At 46.5% G+C, this 15,200-nt stretch overlaps 1 long non-coding RNA gene across 1 annotated transcript; it reads right to left on the reverse strand.

Annotated features, from left to right (window-relative positions):
• Positions 1–579: 579 nt before the first annotated feature.
• Positions 580–12,300, reverse strand: LOC149324507 (uncharacterized). The gene is made up of 2 exons (XR_016286834.1): positions 12,183–12,300; positions 580–738 (listed from the first exon to the last, which is right to left on the reverse strand). It is a non-coding gene; the product is annotated as an uncharacterized LOC149324507 (long non-coding RNA).
• Between the last annotated feature and the right edge of the window lie 2,900 nt (positions 12,301–15,200).

A 15,200-nucleotide genomic window follows, 5' to 3' on the forward strand; every position in this document is an offset into this window, starting at 1 on the left:
TTCATAAAATTTTAATATATTCGTCGGTCTGGTAATGAGTGATCTTTTTCCGGCACTAAGATGCATTTATTGATCTTTTAATCCTTTCCAAAAATTTCCTTCCACTGGAGTTAAACTTGCTATATTTACTATAGAAGCACTACAATAGAAGATCACAGGTTTGAAGTAACTGGAGGCAGAGCCAAGACTTCGCACTCTGCGCTTAAAAACTCTTTCGGTGCAGGCATTTTACTTTTGCATTGACAAGTTATTAAATAAATATCCTTCAGATTTGCATTTTTCTAGCTGCAGGAATATCAGTTTTTTATTAAATCAACCTCTTTGTCGTCAAGATGCGGAGAGCGATTGTCAGAAACCTACTTCGCTTTGTCCTCGGGGTCCATATAGGAGTATAGGTGCTAGAGCATCAGCTGTTCCTATAGCGGTATATTGTTTGCTGCCTTTATTTGGGCATATTGTACTGGCATTAAAGACATAGCAAAACATGAAAATGTTAGCTTCATAGCTTTATTATATGCTAATAATATTTAAAATATATATACGCATGGTATCTTTGAAACAAAAACCTTAGGAGAGAACATATGCGACTTACTACTTAGCGTCCTCTCGGGCTGTGAGATTGTATGTGTATCCACTTTTGAAGTCACCTCCTATTTTCTTCGCCGCTTGGCAGCGGATTCTCGTATTAGTGGAGTGCTTCCTCTTGACAACCACAAGGCGCTCAGTCACATTCACCATCTTAAAACATGAACAATAAATATGGGCCTCTGATTAGAAAGCACGAATTATTTGCATTTGATCAAAGCGACTGGCTTAATAAAAGTGTTTCTGCAATCGTACCGCAGGATATTTCGTAAAGAGCAGTCTTATGCAAAATGCGGGAGATTACGTCATGGGGAGTGCAATCAAACCCACATCAGAGCAACTTCAAGGGACAAGCTGCAAGTATAAAGTTCCAGGAATTGTAGGCAGCACAGCCTGCAGCAAACTAAAATTGAGAAATTGCCATCGCTCAATCGCCTTGTAACAGTTTCGTAAATAGCCCACGCACGAGCGGTTTGATATGCAGCAGAAATGGTTTCTATACCATGTGTAATAAAAATGTAGTCAGAATGATATTGTCACGTAGTGGTGACTGCAGTCCGGCGAACAGGAAAACAGCAGGAAGAGCTCCTAAACGAAACTTTTTTTTTGGGCTGACTTCCGCCCGCAAAGAAGTGAATCACTCGGCAACGGCGTAGCAACAAGCGTGCTCGGCGGTCGTCGAACAGAATGCCCGCCGCTCCCGGCCATGCTTTTTTTTATAGCTGATAGAGAACTTTCGAGATGAAGGTTGGAAGGTTACTAGGACACTCTGGAACAACGTCCAGTCCGCTCCGCCTGGATGCGATTAATCCAGATAAACTTAGGCACGTCTTGCATCACAAACAAAGCAATAAAGCGGCGTGCCGGCAGCTTTGAAGAATGAAAAAACAAACACTATAAACATTCGCGGCATTACTCCCCACTCAAAGAAGCATGGACCCGGTGCTTTAGTACATAATGCGGCCACAACCAACTAAAACGGATTGTGTAAAAATAAACACCAAGGGTGCGAACACAACGTACTTTAGCTCGCATAATAAGGCTTTAGGCGGGCGACATGGACAACTTCTGGTCGTACGCGGCGTCGCTGGGATGCAGTCATTTCGTCAGGGACGACTTTATAGCCCAGTTCACCTAGCCGACAAAGAACCTTGTACGGGCCGAAACAGCGTTGAAAAAGTTTTTCACCCAATCCGCGGCGGGAATTGGGCGTCCAAACCCAGACTCGGTCCCCTGGGTTGTATTCCGCGTTGCGTCGTCCTAAGTTGTAACGTCTGGCGTTGGTCCGCTGCTGGACTTTGATCCGTAATCTGGCAAGTCTTCGGACTTCTGCGCGTTGAAGGTAGGCGGCGACGTCGACATTATCTTCTTCGGTAACATTGGGCAGCATGGCGTCTAGCGTGGTCATCGCCTCCCTGCCATGAACGAGGCTAAAAGGCGTCATGTGGGTGGTCTCCTGCACTGCGGTGTTGTAGGCGAAGACTACGTAAGGCAAGATGACGTCCCAGGTCTTGTGTTCGGCATCAACATGCATGGCGAGCATATCGGCGATGGTTTTGTTGAGGCGCTCGGTCAGTCCGTTGGTCTGCGGGTGGTATGCAGTTGTTCTCTGGTGGCTGGTTTGGCTGTAATGGAGGATGGCTTGCGTCAGTTCCGCCGCGAATGCTGTTCCTCTGTCAGTGATGAGCACATCGGGGGCGCCGTGTCGCAGAAGAATGTTCTCCACGAAAAATTTGGCGACTTCTGCTGCTGTTCCGGTCGTTAGGGCTTTTGCCTCGGCGTGGCGGGTGAGGTGTGTAGGTCGCTATAATGGTCCACTTATTTCCAGATGTTGATTTCGGGAACGGGTCAAGCAAGTCTATGCCGATCTGCTGAAAGGGCCTCGAGGGGGGTTCAATGGGGTTTAGAAATCCTGCTAGTCGTGTTGGAGGGGTTTTTCGTCGCTGACAATCCGGCAGGTTTTCATATAATGTGCGACATCGGCAGACAGTCGGGGCCAGTAATATTTATCTTGAATACGGCGGAGGGTGCGAGAAAACCCCAGATGTCCAGCTGTAGGCTCGTCGTGTGACGCCTGAAGAACTTCTCCGCGCAGACTTGCAGGTACAACAAGGAGGTAGGCTGTTTTGTTCGCTGCAAAGTTCTTCTTCACGAGGACATCATTCTGTAAACGGAATGAAGATAATCCTCACTTGAACGAGGCGGGGGCTGAAGAAACCTTGCCTTCCAAGTACTCGGTGAGGCAATTTAGGTCAGGGTCCGAGCGTTGCTGTTGTACAAAAGAGGTGGAGCTGATCGGTCCCAAGAAGGCGTCCTCATCGCCATCCGGCGGCGGTGCATCTATAGGGGCTCGTGGTAGGGAGTCGGCGTCAGAGAGCTTGCGTCCGGACTTGTAAACGGCGGTGACGTCAAACTCCTGGAGGCGCAGGCTACATCGAGCCAGGCGGCCGGAGGGGTCCTTCAAACTGGCAAGCCAGCACAGCGCGTGGTGAACGCTGACTACCCTGAATGGTCGTCCGTGCAGGTAGGGGCAAAATTTTGACGTAGCCCAGATGATGGCAAGGCACTCCTTCTCGCTTGTCGAATGATTAGCCTCGGAATTGGACAAGGAAAGGCTAAAGTATGCGATTACCTTCTCCACTCCGTCAGTTTTCCGGACGTGGGTAGCGCCTAGGCCCACACTACTTGCATCGGTATGAATTTCAGTCTCGGCGCTTTCGTCGAAGAGCGCGAGGATCGGTGGGTACTGTAAAGGACGCTGAAGTACCTTGAAGGCTTGTACTTGCGGCGCATCCCATTTAAACGGTACGTCTGCCTTTGTCAGGTGGGTCATTGGCTCGGCGTGCGCGACAAGTTTTTGACAAATCGCCGGTAAGGCCGGCACAGTCCGAGGAATCTGCGCGCAGCTTTCTTATCGGCCGGTGGCGGAAACATTGCAATAGCAGCTATTTTCTGTGGGTCTGGCCGTACTCCGTCCTTGCTAACGATGTGGCCTAAAAACAGCAGCTCTTCATAGGCAAAGTGGAACTTCTCTGCTTTAAAAGTCAGGCCGGATGATCTGATTACGTGTAGTACTGTTCGAAGCCTTTTTAGTTGCTCTCCATCCATCTTTGTGATGTTCAATCAACGCAGAATCGAAGTGCACCGTCTTTCTCTCTCACTACAACAACCAGTGCCGCCCAGGGGCTCCTTGAAGGCTGAATAACGCCGTCGCGCAGCATTTCTTCCACTTGGTCCCGGATGGCTTGTCATTCTCGCGGCGAAAATCGGTAGGGGCTTTGGCGGAGAGGTCGGGCGAGCGGGGCGGTTATAATGCGATGCTTGGCAATGGGCGTTTCTCGGACCTTCGGCAATGACGAGAAGCACTCGCTGTAGCTTCGAAGGAGATTGCGGATGTGGTCCTGTCTGTTCTTGGGCAGGTTTGGGTTTATGTTGAAAATAGGTGACATTCAGCAAAGCGGAAAGTTGGGCAAGTTGGATAACGTTCATGATGTAAAAAATAGCGCACAGGGAACACACGGGACGGAAAGTAAACGACGCAGACAAGCGCTAACTCGCAACTGAGGTTTATTGCTACCTTATATTGCGCGCGTCAGCAATAAACCTCAGTTGCGAGTTAGCGCTTGTCTGCGTCGTTTACTTTCCGTCCCGTGTGTTCCCTGTGCGCTATTTTTTACATCATGAAAATAGGTGAGCTCACTTGGTCAGGTGGATCTTCTACGGATGGGTCGGAGAGGGCGAAGAAGTCTCGTACGTCGGGTATTTCGTAGAGAAATGCAATCTTCGTTCCTCTGTTAGCGTGTCGGTATTCTTCGATAAAGTTAGTCAGCAGTAATTCGGCTTTTCCTTTGCAGAAATCTGCGATACCTCTTGGATGCCGATTCCTCGGACTAGAAGCAACTGCATGTTCCCCTCAATAATGGCTCCAGTGTTATTCGCTTCCGTGGCGCCTACAGTGACGATGACGCTTGACCGGGGTGGGACACTCACTTGTTCCTCCAGGACTGTAAGTGCAGCGTGATGTTCCGGAGTCCTCGTCGATGGGATGGCCTCGTCCGTGGAAAGCGTCATCAGCTTGGATCGCAGGTAGGTGATCGCTTGATGCTCATTAAGGAAATCCATGCCCAAGATCACTTCGCGGGAACATTGCCCTAGCACTACGAAGGTTGCGGAGTAAGTATGTCCCTTGAGAGTCACTCGCGTTGTGCATCCTCCTCATGGCATAATGAGGTGGCCCCTTGCGGTGCGAATTTGTGGGCCGTCCCATGGGATCGCCACTTTTCTCAGCTGCGCAGCGATTGGTCCGCTCATCACGGAATAATCGGCTCCTGTGTCGACTAGAGCGGTGACTTTCCGGCCGCCGATAACCACTTCTAAGTCAGATGTCCTCGCTCTGGAGTTGCACGTCATCCTCTGCGTCGGGGACGTGAATCGTGGGTGGGCTGTATAGTCGAAGATTTTCTTGACGGCGGGGTCATTTTGAAGGTGGTTCGCGTCGTGGTCGAGGTTGTCGTTGTATGCGGCGTCGGCGTAGTGGGCGCGACGTCTTCATGCAGCGTGGTTGCTGGAGGATCTTCGTCGTTTCCTCGGCAAGCAACCTGACCTCCACAGGTTGCTCTATTTAGTTTCTCCTACGGAGGCTAGCGGACCTTCCTCGGACAGCCGCGGCGTACCTGCGGCCCGGTGATGCAAAACGTGCGGAAGACGGCGACAGGGAGCGGTAAAGACGGCTTGAAGACACGTACTCCCTTCTGCGCAGGTAGCCGTCCATTTCCCGTGGTCGCTGGCCGGGAGCGGCCGTGGGGCGTCGATGGCGCAACCTCGTAGGCCGATGCGTCTGTACGGGCAGTGGCGAAGTATGTGCCCGGCATGACCACAATAGAAACATAGTGGGTGGTTGATGGGAGTCCTCCACTCGTCGCATTTTCTTAAGGTGTTGCTTCACTCGTAATGTGGGCGGGCTGGAGCTAGGGGCCGTCGTTCTTGTAGAGCTGAGGCCCGTCGAAGGGGGCTTGGGTGTTCTCTTTGAGGCGGAGGACTGCGTAGTGCTGCGGCGTAGGTCATCGCTGTAGCTTCCGTTGGTGTCGTTGGTGACGGGGTGCCAAGTGCATCATGTACGTCTTCACGGATAATGTCCTTGAGCAATGCCATCTGATTCGCCTGTGTTAGAGATGGCAGCAGTCGGCGAAGTTCTCCGCGAACATTTTCGCGTATTACATCTCGAAGGTTATCCACGCTTGCAGGGGTATCTTCGGGGGGGCTCGCCGACAGCACTTCAAGTGATCGGTTGTAGTGACGGGTCCGGGCTTCAAGGGTCGTTTCGAAGGTTGAACCTTCAGCTGAAAACTAGGCGATGGTTTTTGGAGGATCCCGGAACAGGCCGGCGAAGAGTTGCTCCTTCACGCCACGCAACAGGAAGTAGAGCTTCTTTTCTTCATTCATGTTGGGGTTGGCGCGCCTGAGAAGCAGTTTCATGTCTTCTACATACGGACTCAAGGTCTCGTTTGGGCGTTGAATTCTTCTCTGCAGCAGGACCTCCGCTCTTTCCTTACGTACGACGCAAGTAAAAGTACTAAGCAGCTGCTTTTTGTAGGTCGCCCATGTCGTGAGGGAACATTCGCGGTTTTCAAACCACGTTCTGGCATGCCGTCCAATACAAAATAAACGTTCCGGAACTTCAGCGCTGCCACACAGTCGTACATGTCCAGCCAGCCTTCTACATCTTCTTGTGGTCTCCACGAATCGTCGGCAGCTCACGGGGCTGGCGGACCACGACGGGCATTGGCTGTGCACCAGGCTCGATCGTGAGGGGCATAGCTGGATAGCAGGTTACCACCACCACCAGATATCACGTAGTGGTGACTGTAGTCCCGCGAACAGGAAAGCAGCCAGAATAGCCCCTAAACGAAACTCTTTATTTGGGCTGACGTGCCGTCGCAAAGAAGTGAATCGCTCGTTGGCGGCGTAGCAGCAAGCATGCTCGGCGGTCGTCGAACGGAATGCCCGCCGCTCCCGGCAGTGCTCTTTCTAAAGCTGATAGCAAACTTTAGAGATAAAGGTTGGAAAGTTACTAGGAGGCTCTGGAACAACGTCCAGACCGCTCCACCTGCATGCGATCAATCGAGATAAATCTAGGCGCGTCTTGCATCACAAACAAAGCAATAAAGCGGCGTGCTGGCAGCTTTGAAGAATGAACAAACAAACACTACAAACATTCGCGGCAATATGCAATAACCATTTAGGTCCAGTTACCTTGCAGTTCAGTGGCTTGTCAATTTTAAGTGAAGCGAAATATTCTCACAGATATATTCTGACCTCTGCGCCGGCTTCCACACTTACCCACAGTGAGCTCATGGGGCTATGCTGAAGACATGCGCAAGTTTACGTGTGCGGTACTAATAAGAGACGCATGTACCGCTTTGTGCGAAGGTATGTCCACTCTTAGTGATGCCACTAACTGGCCGACATACGCCGGGACCAGTAACCTCTCCCCAGAATATTTCATTAACCACCACCATGTCCACTCTTGCCCAGCTCGCAAACGCCGGCAAACAGTCTTTCGTCTTTCCATCTTGCCCATACAGACACTACCGTGTCCTGGCCACCACATGACCGCGTTGGGATCGAGGGCTCCTGAATGTCATTGTTATGTCATCGTCGTCATCGTCCCCCTCACTCGTTATGCAGGAACTGCGCCTCCATCCGCCTCATTCATCCATCCTCATCAATCCGCCTCAGTGAGTGATGCTGTACACTTCCTCCTCCAACCCCTCCTCCTTTAATATGGCGTTCCCAGCAAACATCACAGTGAACGTGGCCGCGTGATTCTTTCGGATGCTGTCGAGGCAGTACTCAGCGAATGCCGCACTATTGATTGCACTAGCCCCGCTTAACACCCTGAAATGAACGTCTAAAGGCCCAACTGCATGGGCCCTTTTCGGCGCACGTCTTGCGCGCTTGGGCGCCCACGCTCCGGCCAGAGGTAGTGTGCGCATGCGCGACGCGTCGGCTGCCTCGGAGCGTGTCCACGACGCTCGGATCCGACAGTGCCAATTCGGCGCGCGCACTACTATCGGCGGCGGGCGTGCTTTTCCGGCGAGACAGACACGACCGATCTGTGGGCATTCCGGTTACCTGTCTTCCGGAGCGGCTATTCCAAGCATTCCAATCATGTACCCAAACAGCATGACCGGGTCCGTACTCACGCCATGCACTTGGAGCTCAAAACGCTCAACCCCTGCATCGCGAGGAATACCTCCTCAGTGGTACTTCCTTCAGGCTAATTGAACCAGCCACTCCGAGGGAACGACGTATGCAGTCATAAAAATTCCTTTTGAATTTCATGTTGGCTAAGAGTTCCTTCCACTGCACAAATTGTAGGTTGCTACCCGAAACGTCGAGAACAGCACTCCGAAATGATAAAAAGATTCAGGCGTTGCACGGACTTGGCACAACTACAAAGCAAATTCTTATCAGATACCAGGTTTTACTATGCCGTAAAAGCCACATTTCACCGAAAAAAACCCTGTTTTTCAAAAAGTCTTTCACCTAAAACCTGGTTTAGTTTAGTTTAGTTTATTGGGGTTTAACGTTCCCAAAACAACTCAGGCTATGAGGGACGTCGTAGTGAAGGGCTCCGGAAATTTCGACCACCTGGGTTTCTTTAACGTGCACTGACATCGCACAGTACACGTTAAAGAACCCCAGGTGGTCGAAATTTCCGGAGCCGTAGTGAAAGGCTCTGGAAATTTCATTAACGTGCACTGCGCAATGTCAGTGCACGTTAAAGAACCACAATATAACCTTATTTATAACGAGCCCATCATTCCCCTTCCGTTGTTTGCTTAATTGCTTAGCGAGGGCCTCGGTTCTGGCAGCATTGACGCCATAGGAAGCATAGGAGGGTTCTCACACAGCTTCCACCCTCGCCGTTCGATGACGTTCCACTTTACACCAGCGGTAACTCAAGGCGTACTAAGTCCGCCGCTTATGAGCGTGGGTGGCGCTGATGAACACTCTCAAGGTTAGGTTACTTGTAAAACATAAATACCACCGAAAGCAGAAGATTTGACAGCAGTCGCCGTAGCTCAGAGTTTGAGCACAGGACGCGTAATTCGGAGGTCGTGGGTTCGGATCGCACCGGCGGCATTTGCTTGTTTTTTTTCTGCTTTTGCAATCAATTAGCTTTAAGCGACAACGTATTGAGTAATGTTCTAAATTGATCAACACCACACAACAAAATAAATTAATTGAAATTCCCTGTGTCCCTTGGTTTCCGTGGCTGTTGGCTTCTGTCATATTTATAACGAGCCCCTCATTCCCCTTCCCTTGTTTGCTTAATTGCTTAGCGAGGGCCTCGGTTCAGGCAGCCTTGACGCCACAGGAAGCATAAGAGCGTTCTCACAGAGCTTCCACCCTTGCCGTTCGATGATGTTCCTCGTCGCACCAGCGGTAACTCAGGACGTGCTACGTCCGCCGCTTATGAACGTGGGTGGCGCTGATGCACACTCTCAGGGTTAGGTTACTTGTTAAACATAAATACCCCCGGAAGCACGAGATTTGACAGCCGTCGCCATAGCTCGGAGGTAGAGCACCGGACGCGTAATTCGGAGGTCGTGGGTTCGGTGGGTTACTACATGCTAGAGTCCTGTCATTTTTTAACAAGCATAATCTCCTCCTTGACTTTCAGCACGGTTTTCGAAAGAATCGATCCACAGAAACAGCGCTACTTACACAAAAAGAAATAATAATCGATAAATTTCAAAATAAGGAGATAGTTGCAGGTATCTACATAGATTTCACAAAAGCGTTTGATTTATTAAGTCACAAAATTCTCTTACATAAAATGGAAACCTACGGTATCCGTGGAAAAGCACTAGACTTAATGGAATCATACCTCTCCCATAGAACACCGTATGTAGACTTTAAAAGCTCCTTGTCCTCAGTACAGAATATCTGCACAGGAGTTCCCCAGGGAAGCATATTGGGTCCGCTTTTATTTTTAATTTATCTAAATGATATTGTGCATTGTAAACCTAATAGTACATTTGTATCTTACGCCGATGATACTTCAGTGTTCATTTCCGGGAAATCAGAAGATGATATTGAAGAAAAAGCAGGTAGAACAATTAATGCATTAAATACATGGGCAAAAGCAAATTTTCTGAAGATTAATCCTAAAAAGACTAAAATAGTGTTGTACTTGCCGAAAGGGAAGGGGATTGTTTAGGCCACTCAATGTATGTTTAAACCATGATCCTGTGGAGATAGTGGATTCTGTCAAAATCCTTGGTGTCGTGTTTTCAAAACACTTGGCTTGGAATGATCATGTGGATTATATCAGATGCAAAATATCTTCAGCTGTCGGAGTTATGTCGCGCCTGCGCACCATTCTTCCTGTCAAAATTAGGCTGTTGGTGTATAACTCCTTAATTCTATCTCTCTTACAATACTGCATTATTGTTTGGGGTACCACTGGTATCACTAACATGACCAAGTTACATCTTCTCCAAAAAAGAGCTGTGAGATGCATTGCTGGTGTTCCGTATTGTTTCCCTACGAGTGACCTCTTTTTAAAATATGAAATCCTGCCAGTCTTAGCTTTACACGAACACAGACTTTTAATGAGTTTCAAAAGTGCTTCGCGGAACAATGAAAATTATGTTGGTAATTTGGCAGAACTTGCAAAAAACACCCATATTCCACAAACCAGAAATAAAAAAATGTGGCTAGTTCCTACACCTAGAGCATATTACTCACAACAATCGATCTTGTATACGCTGCCAGTGCTATTAAATAACGTAAACAAAGAAATGTTGACCCTTTCCAGCATTCAAATACCGTTATTAAGAAATTTTTTTCTGAACAAGTTTGTGTAATGACGCTGCATGTATTTTTGTGTTGGTACTTTTTGCTTTTTTTTCAAGGTGTGTTATTTTCTTTTGTGCTATAATGTATAGCGCAGAGTTTATTGCCGCTTGTCTGTTGCAATGCCAGAGTGAAAAAAGGGGGCAGGACCTCTGTCAAGCTTTCGAGCTTTTAGTCCTGTCTCCTTCTCTAATATAGAGAAAATAAAAGGCTGATTGATTGATTGATTGATTGGATCCCACCGGTTGCATATGGTTGTTTTTTCTTCTGCTTGTCTAATCAGTTAGCTTTAAGCGATAACGTATTTAGTACTATTATAAATTGATCAATATCACAAAATAAATAAATTAAAATCCCCTCTGTCCAATGGAACCTTTAGGTACACTTGTATTGATTGTATATAAGTTAGAGAGCATATTAGAAATGGACAGGGCTTGTTCTCTGTCTGACAAGCAACTTTTGATAAGTTTCAGAGGTGGCCCCACCACCCCTACAGCTTCTAGTTTAGTTAATAATATAGAGCGGATGATATAATCTAAACCCTTGGTTACGCCAACAAATACTGCACTGGCAAAGTATCCCATCAGTGGTGCTTTTAATTTTGCCAGTGAATGTGACCAATGCAATGTTAGTTGAATGTCCCGAGCAAAATCGGAATTGATGAAGCGACAGTCTGTTGAACCTTAAAAAGTAATTGGTTAGGCGCTGCTGTGTGCACTTTTGTATTACTCTGCTGAAAATAGTAAAATGGCAATGAGGCGGTGACTTGAGAGAGATCGGTGGTCACCCTTCTTCAAAGTAGGAATCATCTTAGCTTTTTTGAGCTGGCAAGTAGATAATCCAGTTTCGAACATGAAGTTAATAGTACTAAAAAGAGCGTCTGGAATGAAATGGACAATCGACAATGAAATGTTCTATAGCAGTGTGAAGGGTATCATGCCCTGCACTAGTCTTCAGTTACAAGATGAGCGTTTGAATTTCTTCCTCGGTTACGGGAGACCAGAAGTAACATTCTTGGCGTCCAGGGAATCGCGAAAGACCCGTCAACTGGCAGCGAGATATGGTCACAGAAAAAATCGTTGAATAAGTTTTGAATGCCAAAAGGATGGTCGCGAACGGCGCCTGAGCGGATGAATATATTTTCGATGAACAAATCATGTGTTTGTTCAAAAACGTATTGAATAGTTTCCATTTATATTCGTGGTCATTTCCAAGCTGGTTATTTTTCTATTCATAATATTTCCTTCTAGCTTCTTCGAGTAGCCTGCTGGGTATGTTACTGTAAATGGCACAGCGACACTTGAGTGTGACATTGAAAGGTCCGTGACTTTCTTGAATAGGTTATCTTTCTTACACATGGTGTTTAGCTGGCCGGTTGTTAACCAAGGGCGGAATATTTTTAGGACTCTTACTTATCTTAGAACTGTCTTAGAAACATTAGAAATAAATTGCTCTTTATTAACAATTGTCAAAAATACTTTTTTGCAATGGGTAAGTTAAAATGACGGCGAAAGGAAATGTAGTAGGGGCCTATTATTTCAACCTAGAGGACCCTACGGTGTTTTGAAGAAATACATTTGGAAGAAAATGTCCGTGAGTGTACTCGTCCCTCCAGGAACACAAAGTTGACAGTGCATTTACAGGTCCAAATCGGAGGAAGCAGTGCCAGTGGTTGACAGTGACAGGATTATTTTCGTAATCTTCTAAGATATAAAATCTTATTCACTTACCTCACTAATGTCTAAGGTCTTTGACCCCGCTTTGGTTTCAGGAGATTCAACAGTAGCGGCCGCAGCAATGAGGCTAAGGCAGACTGCAAGAGTAAAAATCATGGTTCTGGTACTTTGGTGGCCGATCTGAAGAGTGCTTTGTGAGAATAGTGGAAAGATATTTATATAGAAAAGTGGTTGATGATTGTTGGATTTGAGTCGTAGGCGAAGCGGTGGCCTTTTACATTATATTAAAAATACTAACAAAGGGGAAAACAATGGCTCTCTTGCAACGAGTAGCAGCTGTCAAGCAGTGTCAGGAAACATTTCACAATGTATGTGCAAATGTCAAAGGTAAAAATAAATGTTAGGTCTCGGGATATTTCTATGATTTGTCTTCAGCAGAGACCGATTTTTCTGTTCACCAAGAACTGTTGTGCGTATCACTGCATTAGTCGCAATGTGTAAGACACAGAAGCGGCAAAGCGGCGTAATTTGATTAGGCTCGTTTGTTTAAAAATGCCTTACGCGAAATATTAGGCAGTGTAAATAAACGGTAGCATTTCTGTGACAAAAGCTATGCAAACGCAATTATAGTAAAAATGCTAAAATTAATTAAATTTTATATGAACACAAGACTGCGCTGGACCATATATACTAGTCTGTTGAAAGTCTTGAAGCGTATACAGAAAAATATATTTAGTTCAGAAATTCCACAACTTGTCCTAAACAAAACCAGTATTAGATGTTTTGTTGGCCAAGTAGCAGAGAAGAAAATTTCAGTCTAGTACGCGACTACACGAAAACACGTGATGAAATATGTTTCGAACCAACTGTTGAGGGAATGTGCAGGGGCTGTTTTGCATCAGAATACGCATTGCATTGCATCAGAATAGAAGACTTTTCAGTCTTTTTCAACTGACGCAATTTCCTGCTAAACATCAAGTGTGAACTGTTGAATTCAAGCTTTTCTTACCTCGTGACTAGTGTCTTCGTCGACAATTACAAAGGTAGTTATCGTTCAACGCCACATTAAGCAAATAAATAAACACATGAAAACCATTTGACTACAGTCATCGTGCTCTGATTGCTCCTGTAATTGTCTGCAATTTGAGCTCTAGTCGAAAAACTAATACCGGCGTCGGGATTATACCCTACGGAACAAAGCGAGGAAGAAAGCGTTAATTCCGTTGCTTTCACAGAGATCGTCCCCAAGCGCCCTTAGAAACTCGGAGCACATAGATGAATTACGTAATGGTTTTCGGATAAAGCTTGCAAAACATGCATAGAAGCCCTCACCATAAATCTGTTTAACAAAGTGTTTTTACCTATAATTCAAATGTAATTTTTGATAACAATTGTAACTAAACTCGTCAGGTCATTTTCATCAGAAATATTTTGGTAAAATTACTAAAAAATCATTGCAATGAACTCATAACGAGTACTTCGCTCTTGAATCTGCTCATCCGCTGTGAAACTCCATGTGCCTGATAATTCTTATTGAATTCAATGATTTCATTGTGTCTTTATGAGTTTAAATGAAATTATGCTGCATTAATAAGTCTGGCAGAACTCTTTTGCGATCTAATTCATAGTAGACAGCAGAAGCAGCCTTACTATGCCCCCTGCAGCACAGAGGCTTCTAACATATCTCTCCAAGTACCCTGTTTTTTCCCTACTTGAGGCAACTTATCTCCTCACACGTCTTAATTAAATCCGCTCACCTAACTTTTCCTCGCCCCTGTTACGTTTGTGTTCTCTTTGAATCAGTTTTGTGTGGTCATCCGTTTATTGCCTTCGTATTACATAAACGGCGCGTGCTCATTTATTGTTGATTTCGACTACGATATCACTAATCCGCGTTTTTTTAACTGACCCATCCTGCCATCGCTTATCTCTTAACGTTGCACCTATAAATTCAATTGCAGAGCTTGCTGAGTTGCCCTAATATACGGCGAACGAAGTTTCAATTGACAGAACATTCTGCCCCATAGGTGTGTACCGGTAAGGTGGAGCTAGTAAACGCCTTTCCCTCGAGGGGTATTGATCAACTGCCACTCTTGATAGGAATGAAGCTCACAACTGAGCTCATCACCATTGTTGTGCTTCTAGTTATTATACGTTCGTGATTCTGATTTGCGGCCACTACTTGCCCCAAGGGGAGAAATTTTCTTTCCACTTCCAGTACCTCGCTACCAATCATAAACAGCTGTTCTTTTGCAAGACTCCTGAACATTACCTTGTTCTTGTGCACATTAGTTTTATATCAGGCATTCCGTTCTGCCTGTCTAATCCATTTATCTTGCTTTGCAGTTGAATTCCTGAGTGACTCTCCAAGGCAAAGCCATCAGCGAATCGCAGATTACTTAGGTATTCTCTATGGACTCTGATCATCAACAGTTACCACTCCAGGACTGTGAATACCTCCTGGAAAAATGTGCTGAATAGCTTTGGCGAGTCTCTTTATTTCTGAGGGACACCGTTCGTAATCAAAATTTTACCGGTTATTTCACGATGGTCTATGGTTGTTGTACGAAAAGCATTCAACCAAAGGTAAGGACAGAGCATCGAGCGGTCCAAAGAAAAATGAAAGGTGAAACATTAAGAAACAGAATGAAGGCAGAGTGGGTCAGCTATCAAACACTAGTTAATGACTTACTAGTCCAAATCAAGAGGAAGAAAAGGGCTTCGGCAGGGCATGTAATATGAAGGAAAGATAAACGATTGTCCTTAAGGATAACGGAGTGTACCCAATGGATGGGAAGCGCAGCAGAGGGTGGCAGAAAATTAGGTGGGCGGATAAGAATAAGAAGTTTCCGGGGATACGGGGGCCGCAACTGGGAAAGGACAGGGTAATTGGAGAGACTTGGGAGAGGCCTTTGCCCTGCCGTAATGAGGCTGATGGCGATGATGGATGTGTCGCAGCTGTTATAAATATCTTTCAGAACTTTCACATAAGGCTGACCCCAGTAGCACAAGGTGGCGGGCCCATGTATGTCCGAAATGGGCAATGAGGGCTGATGGCCGACTGCAGCATAC

This window comes from Amblyomma mixtum, unplaced genomic scaffold (assembly GCF_055824585.1).
Source record: "Amblyomma mixtum isolate Tamu unplaced genomic scaffold, ASM5582458v1 scaffold_28, whole genome shotgun sequence".
Taxonomy (NCBI): Eukaryota; Metazoa; Arthropoda; class Arachnida; order Ixodida; family Ixodidae; genus Amblyomma; species Amblyomma mixtum.